Below are 18,840 nucleotides of genomic sequence, written 5' to 3'. Positions count from 1 at the left end.
AACAAAGCTGCAGAACATGGCCTTGCCCCCTTTTTTGCATGTTCCGGAGGAAGGGGTTTGATGGGTTTTTTACGTATGCAACCCGGGAAGTATCTCGTTGTAGTCCCATAGGAGTCGTTTTTGTAGGCATTAAACTTCCTGATTTTTAAAAGACGATATCTCCGCTTACGTTGAACTTTCAGCGCCTCAACTTTGCAGATACTGTTCATGCACCAACAGCAACAATACACACTATTTAAAATAAAAAAAGTGAAAATCGCAGTAAACCACCCCTTTAAAACAAAAAGAACACTTATTGATAAGTCCAACGCAGGAAGGAGATCGTCAAATTTGGGGCAAATAATCAAGATTAATGCTCAAAGAGATGGCCATCACATGTGTTCCACGAGATAAATCACGAGCTTCTTTAGATTGACTTTATCCCCAAACATAGAAGACAAAGAACCAGACTGAAATTCCTTTGTCCAAAGAACATGTCTTTTGGTCTCCATAGAACTACACAGAGACTTTCTTTTTCATATGCACATAAAATCATCCTAAAAGGACATTTCTATGCATAACCCCATATTATGTATGTAACCCACACATTAGACTATCATGTTTTAAGCACATATTATGTATGTATTTTTAATAACTATTGAATGACTTTAAGGTTTATTCGTGTTTGGTATGTATGAGTTTGACAATTCTAGCATGAAACGTTTCTTCCAATGGATTCTTTGTCAAATGTATCATATTCTGGTTATAGAAATCACATCCAAAAGTATACTTTGCAAGAGTGTGTAAAATTCGGACCATGTGACTGATAACATGCTGATTTATGACGGAAGGAACAACCCTAGCTAAGATAATAGCATATCTAATTGGTCAAGACACCAGATGGGATGTGTCCAGAAGCCGAGTTTAAAAACTCAGGACACCATCAAATCTTCCCTTCTCTGTTCCCTTCTCTCTTCTTCTTTTTGCCACCGCATTTTGACGCTGCTTTTTTTTAGCGCTCTTTGAGCGTGCTCTGGCCTACGGGCCAGTGGCTACTTAACACCACAATGAAAAGAAAAACCACCTAGTCTCGTTATATCCTTTCTTTCTTTTGTTTTAGTTTCTTTTCCGTTACGAGTTTCGTGTTCTCAGTTTAAGTTTTGCCACCACGCCTTGTCTCCGAGTTCAACACGAGCCATGTGACCGCCTCAAAACTTCAACCAGGCCAACTCCGCATCTCCAGCCAACGGTCAAGACATCACTTCAACGACTACTGAACTTCCAGCCAATCGGCAACTTGGGAAACCCCTTTTCCTGCAACTATGAGGACGAAAAAAGGGAATCCCTTAACACAGAGGCAACGCAAGTAACCTCCAGATTCTAACTGAGCTGGTGCATTTAATATAAATTTTAGCCTCATTGAGAAACTCAATGCGAGGGTTAAATAAGTGATTGATGGTTGATCAGGTCTATGCAATAGCCCATATTGCTGTAAACTTGGGATACGACATTCTCTTAAACTCATCCTGTCCTCACTTTCTCTCTTTCTGCAACTTATGTGAATGCGTGTGTTCATGTGTTAGATTAGTTTATGTCTTAGGTTTATATAAATAAAGTCTTATTTATATTGAAAAGAGAAGTATCTTGTGTTTTGTGCTTACAAGTTAATGTCTTAATCTGCCGATCTTGTTACTGTGCTTATTAATAGTGTTTTAAATATATTTTGGATTTTAATATCCAGTGCAGAGTTGATGTTATGCGGCTCGTTCAGTGAATCGCTGGCCGACTCAGTAATCAGCCGCAAAACAGTGATTTTGTTCAAATTCCCTATAAAACCATAACTGATTCCCTTTGAGCTAAATTAAATTATTTACATATTAACATAATACAACCCCTACATAATATTGGTGGAGAATGTGGGCAGATTAATCTAAATTGTGAGCATAAAGCAAGTTATTTAATCTCTTCCATTGCTGTGGATGAAAGATGAGACGCTTCTGAGTGAGACTGGTGTGTGTGTGTGTGTGTGTGTTTGTGTGACGTCAGCAGCGCGCGCCTTCTTGAATGAATGAACGCAGACAAGGCTGTAACTGGAGTCCACCTCTCCATTGTTCAACTGCAGTAAGTGAACTCAAAGCTATCAGAGATCGTACAATAAGGTCGAAATTGAGCGTTTTCCTCTTTTTCTGTAATGCCTTGTTTTATAGCTGAATTGATGTCTTGCGAGTTCCAGGTCATTCAATAGCTATACTCCTGAATCTCAGTCGCTGTTAGCTGAACGGAGCTAAACCGCAGTGATTAAAGGAAATAAATCGGTGGATAAAGAATAGTTTTGAGCGTGTTCCTCAATTCTATTTTATCAAAGCCTTATTATTCATAGTTTGATTGTCGGTGCGTGTTCCATTGTCAGATCATCTATCTATAAGCTTGATAAAGTTAAAGTTAAGTTAACTTTGTGCCAACAGCAAAGAAAACCTGTTGTGTTTACATGTCCAGAGAAACTGGCACGAGCTTTTATGATCCACCTAGATCTCTATCACTGTGTCCCTTAGCTGCAGCGCAAATCTGCTATTTGAATAAAGTTTAACTCTGAATGAACTGAGATTTTAACCGCCACATCGCAGAACCAACTAAAAGCGGTGTTGGTATTTGTACAGTGTTGAAATGCGCCGACATTTCATGTAACATGCTTAACTGTAATTGCAATGAAACAATTCATGTGCTAGTCCACTAGAGTTTTGGTTGCCACAGTTACGATCATGACACGGAAGTCTTAACCTACTTCTGGAGCAACTCTGGACTTTAAGTAAACTTATTCTACCTAAATGATTTATTACCGATATCAGTAGATTCTATTTAGACTTATACTCACTCATTACTTTATTGCGTTTTACCCCCTCTTTCTTCCTGTTTTGGTTATACACTTAGCCACTATTTTTATTTACAGATTTCCTCTTTTATTTAAATCTCATTTTTGCTTATTTTTCCCATTTATTACTTTTCAATTTTACTTTGTCTTACCATTTTCTTTCCTCTGTGTATCCTAGCTTGGGAATAACACACCTGAGCCTTAATAGGAGAAATTGTTATCCCTCACTAAGAGTTTAAATAAATTAGAGAGACAAATCTCTTTCACCCAAAATTTATTTATTTGTTATCAGTTGTGCGGAAACTGAAAACAACGCTCTACTCGTAGTTGGGCATAACAGCTTGCTAGTGGACCCGGTCCACTTAATCTACTGTCTCCTTCCCTTCTCTCCGGTTCTCTCCTGCTTTCTTTCCTCTTCACTTTTCACATTTGCAGGGACCTGTAAGAACCATCAATCAATTCTAAGCGAATGAGAAAAAAAACTCTAATCATCCTTACGAATGTGATTGTAATCAAACCCTCCTTCGTTCTTCCCAACCTCCCTACATTTAAAAACGCAATCCAAATTTTAGCATCTCACCAACCGTTGAGATCAATTTAATAGAGATACGTTTTGGGCAACCGTTGCCTTCGTAGCCTCCCTGGTGAGCAGTCCAACTGTAAGGTGTATGTTGTCAATCCTGTCAGACTAAGAAAGAGATATCAGAATTATTATTATTATATTTGTTTGTCTAAAACAGAGATTTAATAATATTGTTTGCAAAAGAAAAAAAAATATTTGAAAAAAAAAGGAATTGTTTCTTTTAATTTAATTTGTTTTTCACCTTTTTCTCTCTTTTCCCTCTTTCTCATTAGAAGTGACGAAGTCTTCACATCTCTAGTCTCTAGTCCCCACACTACACTAGTGGTTCAAAATCACTGATACAACACTTTATGGTGCCACCACACATAGGCTTCTACTCCACACAGATCTGTGTCAGTCTCTCTTCCCAGCGTGTCAACATGCCGCAGACTGCAGCCCCCTTTGCCCAAGGGGAAGATGGGAACATTTGGCTGAGAGGCACGATAGACAGCCTCACCCCCAAGACCCTTGAACTGATATTATTTTTAATAATAATCCTAATTCTGAGAAGATTTCTGACACAAGATTCAAGCCAGAACGCCAACCACGAGGAGCTAGTCAAAATCACCAGCTCCCTAAGCTGTGCCTTCATGACCCAGCTGAAGCTGAGCGACAAGCACATCACCCATCTTCAAGAGGAGCTGACATGTGCTCAACGCTGCATGGACAAGCTGGAAGTGAAAGTTCAAGATCAACCCAAAGCACCCAACGAGAGGGAGCAGGAAACAACGGAACAAGTTAAGGAGCTCCAATCAGCCCTGACAGCAGCTCAGCTCGACCAACAACATGCAAAGGCTGCCCAAAAAGACCTGGTGAACAGACTCCAGTATGCTGAACAGCTTCTAGAGAAAGCCAAGAATTACATCAGTGACAAGAATGCTGAAATCAGTACCTTGAAAGACCACCTTGAAAGGTATGAAACTGAAATGGACAATCTGACCCAACAACTAGACGATACCAACTATGAGCTCTATATGGTCAGAAAAGAACTCAAACATGCTTATGAGCAGAAACAAGAGCCAAGGCAAGAGAAACATCACTGTCTCACCACTGCTGAGCAGAGCCGAGTCCTACGTCCAAGAACTGGTATGCAACGAAAGAAGCGAAGGGGCACAACCCAAAACCTCACCTGCCTTCGCCACAGAACTCTTTCCTGTCAACGAAAGAAAACCTCCCATCCAAGCAGACCTTGGAGCTGCACTTGGGATGACCATCAAAGACCTCGACAAGCTGTCTAAAAACATCAGCAAGTTCAACCCGAACTCCACAGAGGGCCACACCATTGAGGCTCATCTGCAAGATATCGACTTTTATCTAGAAATGAGACCTCATGTGACTGACAGAGACAGGTTATACCTCCTTAGAGCAACGCCCAGTCCCGAGGTACGAAACTTCCTAGATCGACAGCCCAGTCAAACGAAGTCAGACTACCAGCTACTTTGTGAGGTCCTGATTAAAGAATTTACAGACCCAGAGTCCGAACATGGACTGTTAACTGCCTTGGAAACCAAACAAGGTCGACAAGAGACTCCACAAGCTTACTACAACCGACTCCGACAAGCTAACTTTGGTGCACACAACGAACCTGACCTTGAAGAGGATGTGAACTTCAAAAGCCTCTTCCTAAGAAATCTGCACCCTGGAGTCAGCCACCATCTAGGCGTCATGGCCTGTCCACGTTCCATGACCATCCAACAGTTGTGTGACCTAACACAGAAGGCCTACAACAAGCAGAAGATGGCCTCAAAGAAAGGTAACAAAACCTCCACACTCTTGAACTCTGTCACCAAAGACTCAAGCCTTGCACTGGACGACACCCAGTTGCATGACAACACCAGGGTCCTCCATCAAGAGCACAGAGAACTTGACCCCCATGTCCACGACAGCTATCAGCCCAACCGCTGCAAAAATCCTTGGGACCAGCCACACTGCTGGAAAAAATCCTTGGGACCAGCCACACTTCTCAAGAAATCCAAAAGATCAGAACAACTGGAAACCTAACCAGACATCCAAAGGTAATCGCCTGACTCATCCAAGAGCAACTCGTGTGGGTAAGCGACCACGAAACCCACTTCAGCACCACTCAGACATGCACAGTGCTGAGTATGCACCAGAACAAGACAGTTTACCATCAGAAGACATGGAACCAGTCATGAGACAACTGAAAGAGTTCCTTCAAGATAAGCTGAACACGGATGACTACAAAATTGAGTCATGCTCGCTGTGACCAGCGACAGAACGGTAGGCTGGCGATCACATGGTACACCACCATATCAGAGATGACAAGCACCTGTTCAACAACCACCCCGAATGAGCAAGTCTCTCACGGCCAACCGTTGATAAACTCTGAGGTACCAGAGAACATCACCTCAGTCACCCATCACTCACTAACAAACTGCTAAATGAACTCCAACTCCAAGAACCACATTCTTGTCTGTGCAACAGCCACCACCAAAGCACAGAAGGTCAGAAAGTCTGCCACATCCAGAAGGCAGCACAAGAGGAATGCAACATAGGAGACAAATTTTGCATCCCAGCTTCACACAGCCATGCCAAACTTCCTCTGACTGTCTGCTAAAGAACTTCCTGCCTTTCTGGACTGACCCCCATTAGATCATGGACACGCCCTTATCCAAGCCAAGGATGCAGAGAGCCCGTCTTCACTGAAATATCCAAAAAGGGGGGGGACAACACAGACTGAAAGAGATCTGACCACACTTACACTACACCATTAACACACACAACATTACCTACAACCAGAGGTAACCACGTCTACTGATAACAAATTCAACAAACATATTCTTCCCACAAGTAGAATATCCAAATTTTAGCGTAATAAAATTACATACACCACAATGAAGGAACATGCAGCTATCCTCACAATATGTAGAACACCTGACACTAAGTTAAGGTACATGACTCCCTAGCTGCACATGACATCCTAGCTCAAATGTAGTTGCAAACCATGCTAGGAAAACCCACAGTAGCTTTGTTTTGTTTTGTTCTTTTACTTATCCTTTTCCTTCCCCTCTTTCTTTAGTGGGTCAAAGGTCTGATATTAGGATTGACTCACCACACCTAATATCCGCAAGCCACTCTAAACCGAATGGAAGCCAGAGAGCTCCATGCACGATAGGTCAATTAATTTTACCACAAATGATGTCACCAGGAACTACAGGTGAACATTCTTAAGTTGAGACAACTTAGAAGAAACGAACAAATCTAATCACAAAATTTGATTGAAGAATCAACGTACTGAACCAAATTAGAACAACAATTTCCAAATTGAACTAAAACTATTCTATTTCCTAAACTATATTGACTAATTGAATATAACCACTTGTACCCGAATAACCTGATGCCCTGCACCAGTACAGTAACTGTCATGGAGGTGTTGTAATATTATGTAGGGTTAATATGTAAATAATTTAATTTAGCTCAAAGGGAATCATTTATGATTTTACAGGGAATTTGAACAGAATCACTGTTTTGCGGCTGATCACTGAGTCGGCCGGCGATTCACTGAACGAGCCGCATAACATCAACTTTGCACTGGATATTAAAATCCAAAATATAGTCAAAACACTATTAATAAGCACAGTAACAAGATCGGTAGATTAAGGCATTAACTTGTAAGGCAAGGCAAGGCAAGTTTATTTATATAGCACATTTCATACAAAATGGTAATTCAAAGTGCTTTACATAAAAGGAAGTGAAATAGTCATTAAAAATAATAAGAAATTAAAAATAATAAAAATCACAACAATAAAAACAAAGTGATTTAAAAATTGATTTTAAAAGAATTTAAAACATTGTAAGCACAAAACACAAGATACTTCTCTTTTCAATATAAATACAACTTTATTTATATAAACCTAAGACATAAACTAATCTAACACATGAACACACGCATTCATACATTCACACAAGTTGCAGAAAGAGAGAAAGTGAGGACAGGATGAGTTTAAGAGAATGAAAATGTGTTATCCCAAGTTTACAGCAATATGGGATATTGCATAGACTTGAACAACCATCAATCACTTATTTAACCCTCGGATCGAGTTTCTCAATGAAGCTTAAATGCACCAGCTCAGTTAGAATCTGGAAGTTACTTGCGTTGTGTTGCCTCTGTGTTAAGGGATTCCCTTTTGTCATCCTCGTCATTGCAGGAAAAGGGGTTTCCACAAAGGAATTTCAGTCTGGTTCTTTGTCTTCTATGTGTGGGGGAAAAGTCAATCTAAAGAAGCTCGTGATTTCTCTCGTGGAACACATGTGATGGCCATCTCTTTGACCCAAATTTGACGATCTCCTTCCTGCGTTGGACTTATCAATAAGTGTTCTTTTTGTTTTAATGTTGCAAGCTGTTCTGGAAGAGGCTTGTTGGTTAGGCTTCCTTCAGAGGTTGGAGCTAGGAATCTGATTTATGACGTTGTACTGTTTTCTTGGGGCCTTTGTGGAATTTCGGCTCCTCATGTTTCGATGTTCTGATCGAATCTTAAATTTGTCTGACTCATTCTGATCCTACATGGTTGTTTAACTTTTAAGGCTTTATGTACAATGTACATAAAGACAGTGTAAACTTGTGATGAAGAAAGAGTTAAATATAGGGTTAAAGGTCCCATGACATGCTGCTTTTTGGATGCTTTTATATAGGCCTAAGTGGTCCCTAGTACTGTATCTGAAGTCTCTTTCCCGAAATTCAGCCTTAGTGCAGAATTTCAGCCACTACGAGCCAGTCCCACAATGAGCTTTCCTTAGGATGTGCCATTCTGTGTCTGTAGCTTTAAATGTTAATGAGGAGGAGAGAGGCGGGGCAAGGTGGAGGGTGGGTGTGTGGCCTTAACCAGCTTTTCAAAATCGAAACAGTGCAGGTGTTTTTATATCACTGTATTTCTGAAGGAAACCGACTGTTTTCAGAAAATTTGGGATGTCATTTTCATTTCATTTTGCATGCAATGTCTGATAAAGCAGCATTTGTGAGCGGAGCTCTGCTTTGTGTACAGCGTTACCGCGGAAACCGCTATCTTCGCGCTCTAAAAGCGCCTCCCGCTGGCAGAGAATGAATTTGCATATAAGCCGCCACAAATAATCCAAGTCTGTGGGAAACACTGTACACATACTTCGGTGTTCATTTGTACATCCAAACACTGAGCAACTGTCATGCTTCGCTCGTTTGCAAGCCATGATGTCTCTCGAGAAAAAAAATATATATTGCGCTCTCCTCACACGGTAGTAGCTCATTTTCTCATGGGCGGGCAAAGCAGAGAAAGGGGAGGTAACCTTTCCACGTATGACGACATAAAGGGAAGATTCCAGATTGGGCCATCTGAGCTTTCATTTTCTCAAAGGAGAAGCAGGATACCCAGGGCTCGGTTTACACCTATCGCCATTTCTAGCCACTGGGGGACCATAGTCAGGCTAGGGGAACTCATATTAATGTTAAAAAACCTCATAAAGTGAAATTGTCATGCCATGGGACCATTAAATTAATGTTTAAATCTGTTTGAGCCTATTTAAACTTTACTTAATCTTCTGCAATGTGTTTTTCAAGTCTGTATGAACTGGAAGTTACTCTAGTATGGTGACGTATTTCTGAGTGAAACAGAATATTCAATGTGTAATGTGTAAAAAATAGACAGCGGGGCTTGATTTTAGTGCCCCTTCTCATCATCTGTATATTATTACCATGCAACAACAGGATGATAATATCATGGTTCATTTACATAGCTATTCTGTGGGACTTCTGCCAGTGAGGGTCTCTGTTAATCAGTTCCACCATTAACCTATGCCTAATATCTTTAGTTTACATGTACAAGGGTATTAATAGGAATTTGGTAATGTAAAAATGTCAACTTGATAGTTGAAACAAAATTTTCAGTTTCTGGAAATCTGAGGTGACAGCTGCCTTTTTGTGTATATGTAAACACCTTTTTGGTGTGATTGTTGTTGTTTTTTTCTCCAGTTTACAGTGCAGTATAATTCCCATTTAAGATTCTCCTTGACAATGTGCGTCTAGAGTAAATGCATATTATACATATACACATGGGTTATTAGTCATATGGCTCATGATATCTATAGTACACAACATATGGAATATGGCTTCTATTTTTAGCACCACGCCAGCCTTGTGGATTTTTTGGTCTGGTTTTGCAGAGGGCCAGTCTTCACAGCCACATGTGCAGAATACGAAATGATTGTGATGAGTCATTCCTCTGCAGATCCTTACGCTTTTACTCGGGTCTGCTGACCGACGTCAGGGACTGGGTGTGTCTGAGTCTGAAAGTGTTTTTGCATGTCTATGTAAGAATCCTGACTTTAACACAATTGAGATTCTGAGATTTGAGATATATTTGTATTTTGCTATGGATTGTGGGAGCTGCTTTCTTGGAAACTTACAACAAGTCCTGAAAAAGAAAAAAAAAAAAGAAAAAATACTTGTGGGATGGCTATTACTGAGCTTGATTCTTCAGAGCTAATGCAGGGGTATAAGCAGGGCCGGTCCAAGCCTTTATTTACGTTTATGCATTTAGCAGACGCTTTTATCCAAAGCGACTTACATTGCATTCAAGTTACAGTTTTTACATTTTATCAGCTCTTGCTTTCTCTGGGAATCGAACCCATGATCTTGGCGTTGCTAGCGCCATGCTCTACTATTTGAGCTACAGGAAAGCCAGAGGGGGTATGAGCCTTTATGGAGCCAGAGCCTTTATGGGGCCCTAAGCAGAATTTTATTTGGGAGCCCCTCAGTGCCGCCAATATGACTGGTTATTGTCAAAGATATTCTCTGATCTGATCAGGGGTGCATTTCCCAAACTATGGTCGCAAGGTCTGTCGTTACCAATAGAGTTCAATGGAAATAACGACCATAGTTAGCTAACAATGGTTTTGAGAAACGCACCCCTGATTTGTGCCACAAAACCCCCATGTTGAATTTGTACCCCCTCTACCCCCAAACACGATCGATTTCAACCCTTTGATGCGCCACGCTTTGGCTGGCACTGAGCCAGAGAAAGACGAGCTCAGAAAAAAGAAAAATGCGCACAGTGCTTTTCATATATCATAACTGTTCAGTGTTTTCAACCGAATAAAGTTTATTTTAGGTTTCAGACATTTAAAAAAGACATTTAGTTTGTTAAATAGGCTACCCACTGATTTCTATAGAAAGTGGCAATAATAATCCTTTCAGTTAATGGACAACGTGTTTTATTCCTATCAAATATACACATTGTGCAGGTTACTATAAAGTTTACTCTGTTTTTCTACCAGCTAACTGGCCACTTACTTTCATGTATTTTGGGAGAAATAGGTGAATTTATGTGATGTTAATCCGACAGATCCACACGGCAGCATCCAGTTCATAATTATTATCAACATGGCCATTATTGTGCCTGCATGACACGTCGCTATGGAAATAATACAATTATTTGTATAGATTATTTAATTATTTAATTATTTAATATTGCGCTTTCGTATAATTACCACTGTCCATTGACATAATATATCACAAATTAAAAATAAAATAAACTGTAGACTACTCTTGGGGGCCCTAAGCAGCCGCTTAGTTCGCTTATGCCTTGGGCCGGCTCTGGGTATAAGAAATAGCTGTTAAATGTTGTAAAATCCTTGTAATTTTACAGAGTGCATGAAAGAAAATAGCACAACTGTGGTTACTGTATTACATGATCACACTGGAAATTTCAGGTCGATATATAAATAGACTTCATTAGTAGTGTAATTACTGATTAATATCTTTTAATGATTCCTCTTTTATTTGTTTTCAATCCGGAACGATATGTCATTTGTATTCAGCAAACGTGTCAGCACTATTTTTAAAAGTGATCAAAGCAATGAGGCAGTGAAATATATGAACTAAAAATAAGCCTCAATCCCTCAATCCCTTATCTGGGTTGGTGCTGCTCAGAAGGGTACATTTTAATAATGGGCACGTGTGCATTGGACTGTGTGGCAGCTGTACTCATTCTGAATAGGCCATAATCTAGAGCAAGTCCCAAACAGATGTGACAAAAAGACGACTGTAAGCCACAGCTAAATAAAAGCAGCATTAGCACTAATGTTCCAGCATTGTTTTGCATCAAAAAAAGAGAGAACTGCTCACATTTCTCTCTATTTTAAACCTGGTATTTTTTTTTTCTTTCAGTTAACAATCAGGAAGAAAATGACATTCCATAAATCAAAATAAAAGTTGAAAAGAATTCCCCCAACAATAACCATATTGTGCATTTTGATGGTACTTATTTTTCCTGTGAGCTTGAGTCATTCTACAATTTGCAGGATAACTGGAAATGCCTTCTTGTCACAGGAAAGCAAACGTATTCATCTGCTCAAGACGTGTAAATCTGATGGAGGAAGTCTGCATCCTGAAATAAACTCAGGGATTTTCTTATCTGTACTGGTAGACACATCAACCATTCTAGGAGCAGGAAAAAGACTGCCAATCTACAGTAGATATGGCCAGTAGATGGAATTACAAGTGGCAAGAAATCCCTGAATATGTACATTGGTGGGTATCTTGATGCACTGAATATATCATGTGTTCATGTATGGAATAATTGACAATTAGTTTAGATTAACCGGTAACACTTTAGAATAGGGAACACTTATTCACTATTAACTACAACTTTTCCCTCAGTAAATTCCTAATTTGCTGCTTATTAATAGTTAGTAAGGTAGTTGTTAAGTTTAGGTATTGAGTAGGATTAGGGATGTAGAATAAGGTCATGTAGAATAAGGCATTAATATGAGTTCAATTACTTATTAATAGTTAGTAAGGTAGTTGTTAAATATAGGTATTGAGTAGGATTAGGGATGTAGAATAAGGTCATGTAGAATAAGGCATTAATATGAGTTCAGTTAGTGCTAATAAATGGTTAATATTCTAGTAATATGCATGCTAATAAGCAACTAGTTAAGAGACCCTAAAATAAAGTGTTACCGACAAACCTTTAAGTGATCAATCCTAAAAGAACCATTTTTTTTAATTATTATTTGTGTAAAGAACAAATTCAAATAACCCTTTTCCACTAATGAATTGTGGAATGAAACGTTTCCATGTATGTTACATATTCTTCATGGAACTGTGGATTCCAAAAAAGACCCCTTTTTTTTGCCATGACACAACATTTTCGACATATGGGACTTGGTGCAACATGCAATTGGACCAAATTACTGCCTGATCTCCATAGCGGATATTGGCAGGTGAAACTGAACCCAAGGCCAGACCAGGGACTGTTTTACCATCCGCCAGGGGATACGGCAGTTATGAGTCATGCCCTTTGGATTCTGTAACATTCCCACCAGTTTTGCAAGACTGATTGGCTCCAGTTCCCAGGAACCAATGTGTTGCTACTTGCCACAGATTTTAAAGGGTCCCTTCACAACCTTGAGGTAGTCTTCCAGGTTTTCATTTACCCAAAGAAGTGCAGCCTACTACAACAGGACACAATGTTCCATGTGGTTGAGACAGATGGTATGACATCTGACCATGGGAAGGGCTGCAGCAGCTTCCTGGGACTAGCCTCATATTAAAGACATTTCTTTTTACCTTGGACAGCAGCCATTATGTTTGTAGGATAGCGCTAATTCACTCAGCTCAGAGAGGAACTCAGGGTAGCAGAAGAGTTTACAGTATCACAAATGTTTAGGTATTGTGCTTGCTAGATTGCAGTGATGGTTAGACTCACGTCTCATTTGCACCTCAAAAACCATGAAATGTAAAAAGATTGCCATTTTACTGATTGCCCAGAAACGTAGAGAGTGGCAGAGGCAGTTTAATCAGAGGCAGTTTAAGCATGACTTTTCCATTCTTTGCATGTTGTTACTGTCAATGTCGATAAAGATGTGCAACAAGATAAGCTTTTGTGCCATGATCTTGTAGATATACATCTAAAAGAATATGAAGGGAATGAACAATGTTTTGCAGCATTAAAACTCACACACTTTTTCTTACATATTTCTGATTCAGCTGCGCAAAAATTAATCCAATAATTAAATCAGATTTTTTAATTCTGTCAGAATCCTTTGTTCATCATTCAAATTCAGCAAATTGAGCATGGGCATAGACTCAGTGACTGATTCATTAATGAAAAATGCAGTAAAAGACAGTTACCCAATCTTGAAAACAACCAAAGCTGGTAAGCCTCTTTCCACAATAAGCAGAAAAGAATCATATTTGAGAGTGAATTTCCAATTGTCGTGCCAGTTGAATGCAAACTTAATTCTCAATAAGTCTCTTACGTACTATTCTACTAATGTTTCAAAATATTCTAAAGAGGGATGAAATGCTTCTTCCTTTTTTATAAACCACTGAGACCTGTAGGATTGTCTTTGGTCTTTATGTTTATAAATTGATTGCCAATCCCCTTGGCACTTCATGGGAAAAGAACACAAAATGTTTGGTCTTTATTGGGTTCTAGTCATCACACAGTTTGAATGATTTCAGCTTTTCAAAAAAATATTTTTGTCGATATAGTACAGTAATAGAACATGTTTACACAGAAGTCTTACGCTCACCTGTTCAAGACCTGTAAACTCTTGAAAAGCACGGTGTATACACTGAATATTTAGAAGACTTTATGAAAGGAACTGTTCTGTTTGTGTAATCCGGTAATCTAGGTGCTCATTCTTTAGATGGACAACAGGAAAGTTTCACTTTTGAGCACCTGTGTCAGTTCTGCTTGGCCAAGCAGACAGCCAAGGGAAGCAAAATCCAGGAGAAGGAAATCCAGTCTGGAACATTTTAACTGAGAACACAGCAGGAACATGGCAGGCAAGTGGCTGAAGAGTTACATGATGAGAGTTTGGTAAAGCAGTAATGGTGTGAAGGGGGACTGTGTTTTAAGTGAAAGGTTGGAACATTTTCACACATTTGGAGGTTTTCCTCCTGACATAATGCACGACCTTATGGGGGGTGTCATCCCCAGTGAAATGTCCTTGTACATTAATGACTTGATCAAGGAAGTTTATCTCTCTTGAAACCCTGAACCAAGATATTAAGAATTTTCCTTACAAATTCTCAGACAAAGCTGATCAACCTCAGATCCTCCCAGCCACATTTGCCTCTAGATGCACCATTAAAACTGTAGTGATATCCCTAAACATGATCCAACATTGGAAATTGTGTTGCTTTTGAAAGATATTTTAGAAATGGCAGTTACGTTTAGTTGCTGAAGATTTTCTTGATTTTCTTCATGATAAGATCTCAGAACACAGAGAAATACATTTAACAGTTTTTCCTTATTTTACATTGCACTCTAAGCACCATTATATTGAGCACTATCCAAAGATCATAAGAATATATGGGGCCACTAAAAGATGTTTGGACAATGTGTTTCGAAGGAAAGCATGAATTCTTCAAGCAGGTAACTTGTGACACCAAAAACTTCAAAATGTTCTACAAACTCTGGCTGTTGATCAAAGACTGGTGGCTTACTGTTTTGACTCACCCTCCTTTTCCAGCCATCCATTCAGACAGACAAGGTTATGAGTACTTTTTCTTCAGCCTTTAGGACTTTATGAATCCCTGAGACAAAGATATGCACTTCAGAACACTGTCCTCTCAGCATCATCTGTGAGCATTTACAGAATCAAGTATAACCAAGATTTACAGTAGTTGTATTTTTGGTACTTCTGTGGACCTACCTGATTTTGGACAAATTTCCAAAATTCTTGTCATCAGTGATGTTCTGTTTGTCTCTCAAGATCAATCCTGTTGGTAAGTGCCTAACGTTGAGATCAAAATTATTGGGCCCCTTAGTAAGTAAGAGCAAAGAAAGCTGTAAACAACTTAAAAAGAAGATGAGACAGGGATTCTGACTTTACCAATTCCGTTACAAACCCTACTGACATTGCAGACCCTCCAGATAAGCCTGAAGACTGTCTCCCTTGTGATGACACCTAGCACAGCTGAGACAGAAACATGCTCAATGGACAGCATGGCCAGGCACTTTTTTACCCATACAGGATAATGGAGATCTACTGTACATGTGAGATCAAACATATCTTAAAGTGTCTGGATAGCTTAATTTACCCAGATAAAGACAATTCTGAGGATGTTCTGCTCTGATAAAAAAATTAAAAATAAAAATAAAAGCACACCCTTGCCTTACCCAGTCTGGCTCCTCTAAGGGGTTGAACGGGTGGTAGCCTTAGGTGGAAAATGGGAAATTACCATTCAAAACTGCACCAAACTGGATGTTTGAAGATATCCATAAATAGTGAGGAAAGGAGAGGACAACAGACTCACAGAAATATTAAAAGGTGGTTTGAAATGAATTTTCTACCTAACCTTCCTGATGGTGATAAGACCAGCATTGAGTCCAAGAAGAAACAGAGGGTGGAATACATTAAAAAAAAAATTGCCCTAATAGCTGAAAACATGAACTATACATTTGCATTGTGAAGGAAGGAATTGATAGATACAGAGCCTGCAGTAAAGGCTAAAGTTAAGAGGTCACAGAGACAAGTTCAAATTCATGTCTTCTTGTTTTAGGTTCACATATTATTTCATCATGAACATTTGCCATGCATCACTTCTACATGCCATTAATAGTGAGAAGTGTACAAAACCTCATGATCTACGTTTCAGATTGACATGCAATTCATAAATACATGACAAAATGAATTCTTTCAACAACTGTAAAGATTCACTCAAAGCTTCATTGATATTCTCAAGGCCAAAGGGGGAGACATTGGTTTGAAACAAATAAAGATTCTGCAACAGAACAGAAAGGAGGTAAGACAGATAAAAGGCAGGCAGGCAGGTCTAGGTAAAAAAAGAGGTTAGAAAGAAGTAAAGAAATGAGAAGAGAGGAATTTAGTGTGCCTCCTCTAATTTAATATCCATGAGCCGCCACTGCACAGAACAGGATATATACAGTGAGGAAAATAAGTATTTGAACACCCTGCTATTTTGCAAGTTCTCCCACTTAGAAATCATGGAGGGGTCTGAAATTGTCATCGTAGGTGCATGTCCACTGTGAGAGACATAATCTAAAAAAAAAAATCCAGAAATCACAATGTATGATTTTTTTAACTATTTATTTGTATGATACAGCTGCAAATAAGTATTTGAACACCTGTCTATCAGCTAGAATTCTGACCCTCAAAGACCTGTTAGTCTGCCTTTAAAATGTCCACCTCCACTCCATTTATTATCCTAAATTAGATGCACCTGTTTGAGGTCGTTAGCTGCATAAAGACACCTGTCCACCCCATACAATCAGTAAGAATCCAACTACTAACATGGCCAAGACCAAAGAGCCGTCCAAAGACACTAGAGACAAAATTGTACACCTCCACAAGGCTGGAAAGGGCTACGGGAAATTGCCAAGCAGCTTGGTGAAAAAGGTCCACTGTTGGAGCAATCATTAGAAAATGGAAGAAGCTAAACATGACTGTCAATCTCCCTCGGACTGGGGCTCCATGCAAGATCTCACCTCGTGGGGTCTCAATGATCCTAAGAAAGGTGAGAAATCAGCCCAGAACTACACTGGAGGAGCTGGTCAATGACCTGAAAAGAGCTGGGACCACCGTTTCCAAGGTTACTGTTGGTAATACACTAAGGCGTCATGGTTTGAAATCATGCATGGCACGGAAGGTTCCCCTGCTTAAACCAGCACATGTCCAGGCCGACTTAAGTTTGCCAATGACCATTTGGATGATCCAGAGGAGTCATGGGAGAAAGTCATGAGGTCAGATGAGACCAAAATAGAACTTTTTGGTCATAATTCCACTAAACGTGTTTGGAGGAAGAAGAATGATGAGTACCATCCCAAGAACACCATCCCTACTGTGAAGCATGGGGGTGGTAGCATCATGCTTTGGGGGTGTTTTTCTGCACATGGGACAGGGCGACTGCACTGTATTAAGGAGAGGATGACCGGGGCCATGTATTGCGAGATTTTGGGGAACAACCTCCTTCCCTCAGTTAGAGCATTGAAGATGGGTCGAGGCTGGGTCTTCCAACATGACAATGACCCGAAGCACACAGCCAGGATAACCAAGGAGTGGCTCTGTAAGAAGCATATCAAGGTTCTGGCGTGGCCTAGCCAGTCTCCAGACCTAAACCCAATAGAGAATCTTTGGAGGAGCTCAAACTCCGTGTTTCTCAGCGACAGGCCAGAAACCTGACTGATCTAGAGAAGATCTGTGTGGAGGTGGGCCAAAATCCCTCCTGCAGTGTGTGCAAACCTGGTGAAAAACTACAGGAAAGCGTTTGACCTCTGTAATTGCAAACAAAGGCTACTGTACCAAATATTAACATTGATTTTCTCAGGTGTTCAAATACTTATTTGCAGCTGTATCATACAAATAAATAGTTAAAAATCATACATTGTGATTTCTGGATTTTTTTAGATTATGTCTCTCACAGTGGACATGCACCTCGATGACAATTTCAGACCCTCCATGATTTCTAAGTGGGAGAACTTGCAAAATAGCAGGGTGTTCAAATACTTATTTTCCTCACTGTAAGTATACATTTTTAACTATTTCTTGTCAAAACACAGCATTTACTGTATATCATTTTTCAAATATGAAATCAGCCATTTTATTGAAGGTTTAATATATAACCACAAAAAAAAAAAAAAAACTCTTAAAATGTCATAGGCCACTCCTGTTTTTGGGACTGTGATGATGCAGAACAGATGTCCAGCACTCCAGTCGGCATATTGACTGTGATTCCTGAGGACTCTCAGACCATACTTTACTCACAGCACCTTGACGTCATGAACACTGCAATAATTTTGGAAGGTACAATTGTATGACCTGGAAAAGCTGTGTGAGTAAATTCAGTGCAAAAATTAGCCCAGAAACCAGAGTATCATTCAGCACCAACACACTTTGCATAATGTTAAGTGGTTTAGATTAGAGTTTAGTAATGTTTAGAATAAGGAAACTTGTATACAGAGTCAAAAGCGTAATCTATTTCTGCATTTAACCTCTTCTTTTGTGAAAGGCAATTCTTCAGTACTTTTGTGCGACCAACCAAATGTGCAATTCTATAACTGAAAAGAGACATTGATCTATTATTATTTTATTTTATTATTTTATTTATTTATCTTTTTTCACAAGTGAGTATGTGCACTTTTTTGCAGCTTTAAGTTGCTGATTTGACAGCATGCATTCAAAGATAATAAGCTTGTTTTATGGAACAAATAAATGGCCTAGTGTCGTTCCAACAATCTGTTTTCTTTCCTTGGAAAAACAATTTAGAGTTTTAAATACATTCCTTTGCTTGAGGAATATCAGGCAGTTGGTTTCCATACATGTGGCACTTGTGTTCACTGTACTAAGCATAATGCAAATCTTTAAATTGGCTGAATTATGTTCAACTTGCCAAACTGGGTTACCA

This window comes from Onychostoma macrolepis, chromosome 05 (assembly GCF_012432095.1).
Source record: "Onychostoma macrolepis isolate SWU-2019 chromosome 05, ASM1243209v1, whole genome shotgun sequence".
Lineage (NCBI taxonomy): Eukaryota > Metazoa > Chordata > Actinopteri > Cypriniformes > Cyprinidae > Onychostoma > Onychostoma macrolepis.
Note: the sequence above shows the minus strand (reverse complement) of the source record.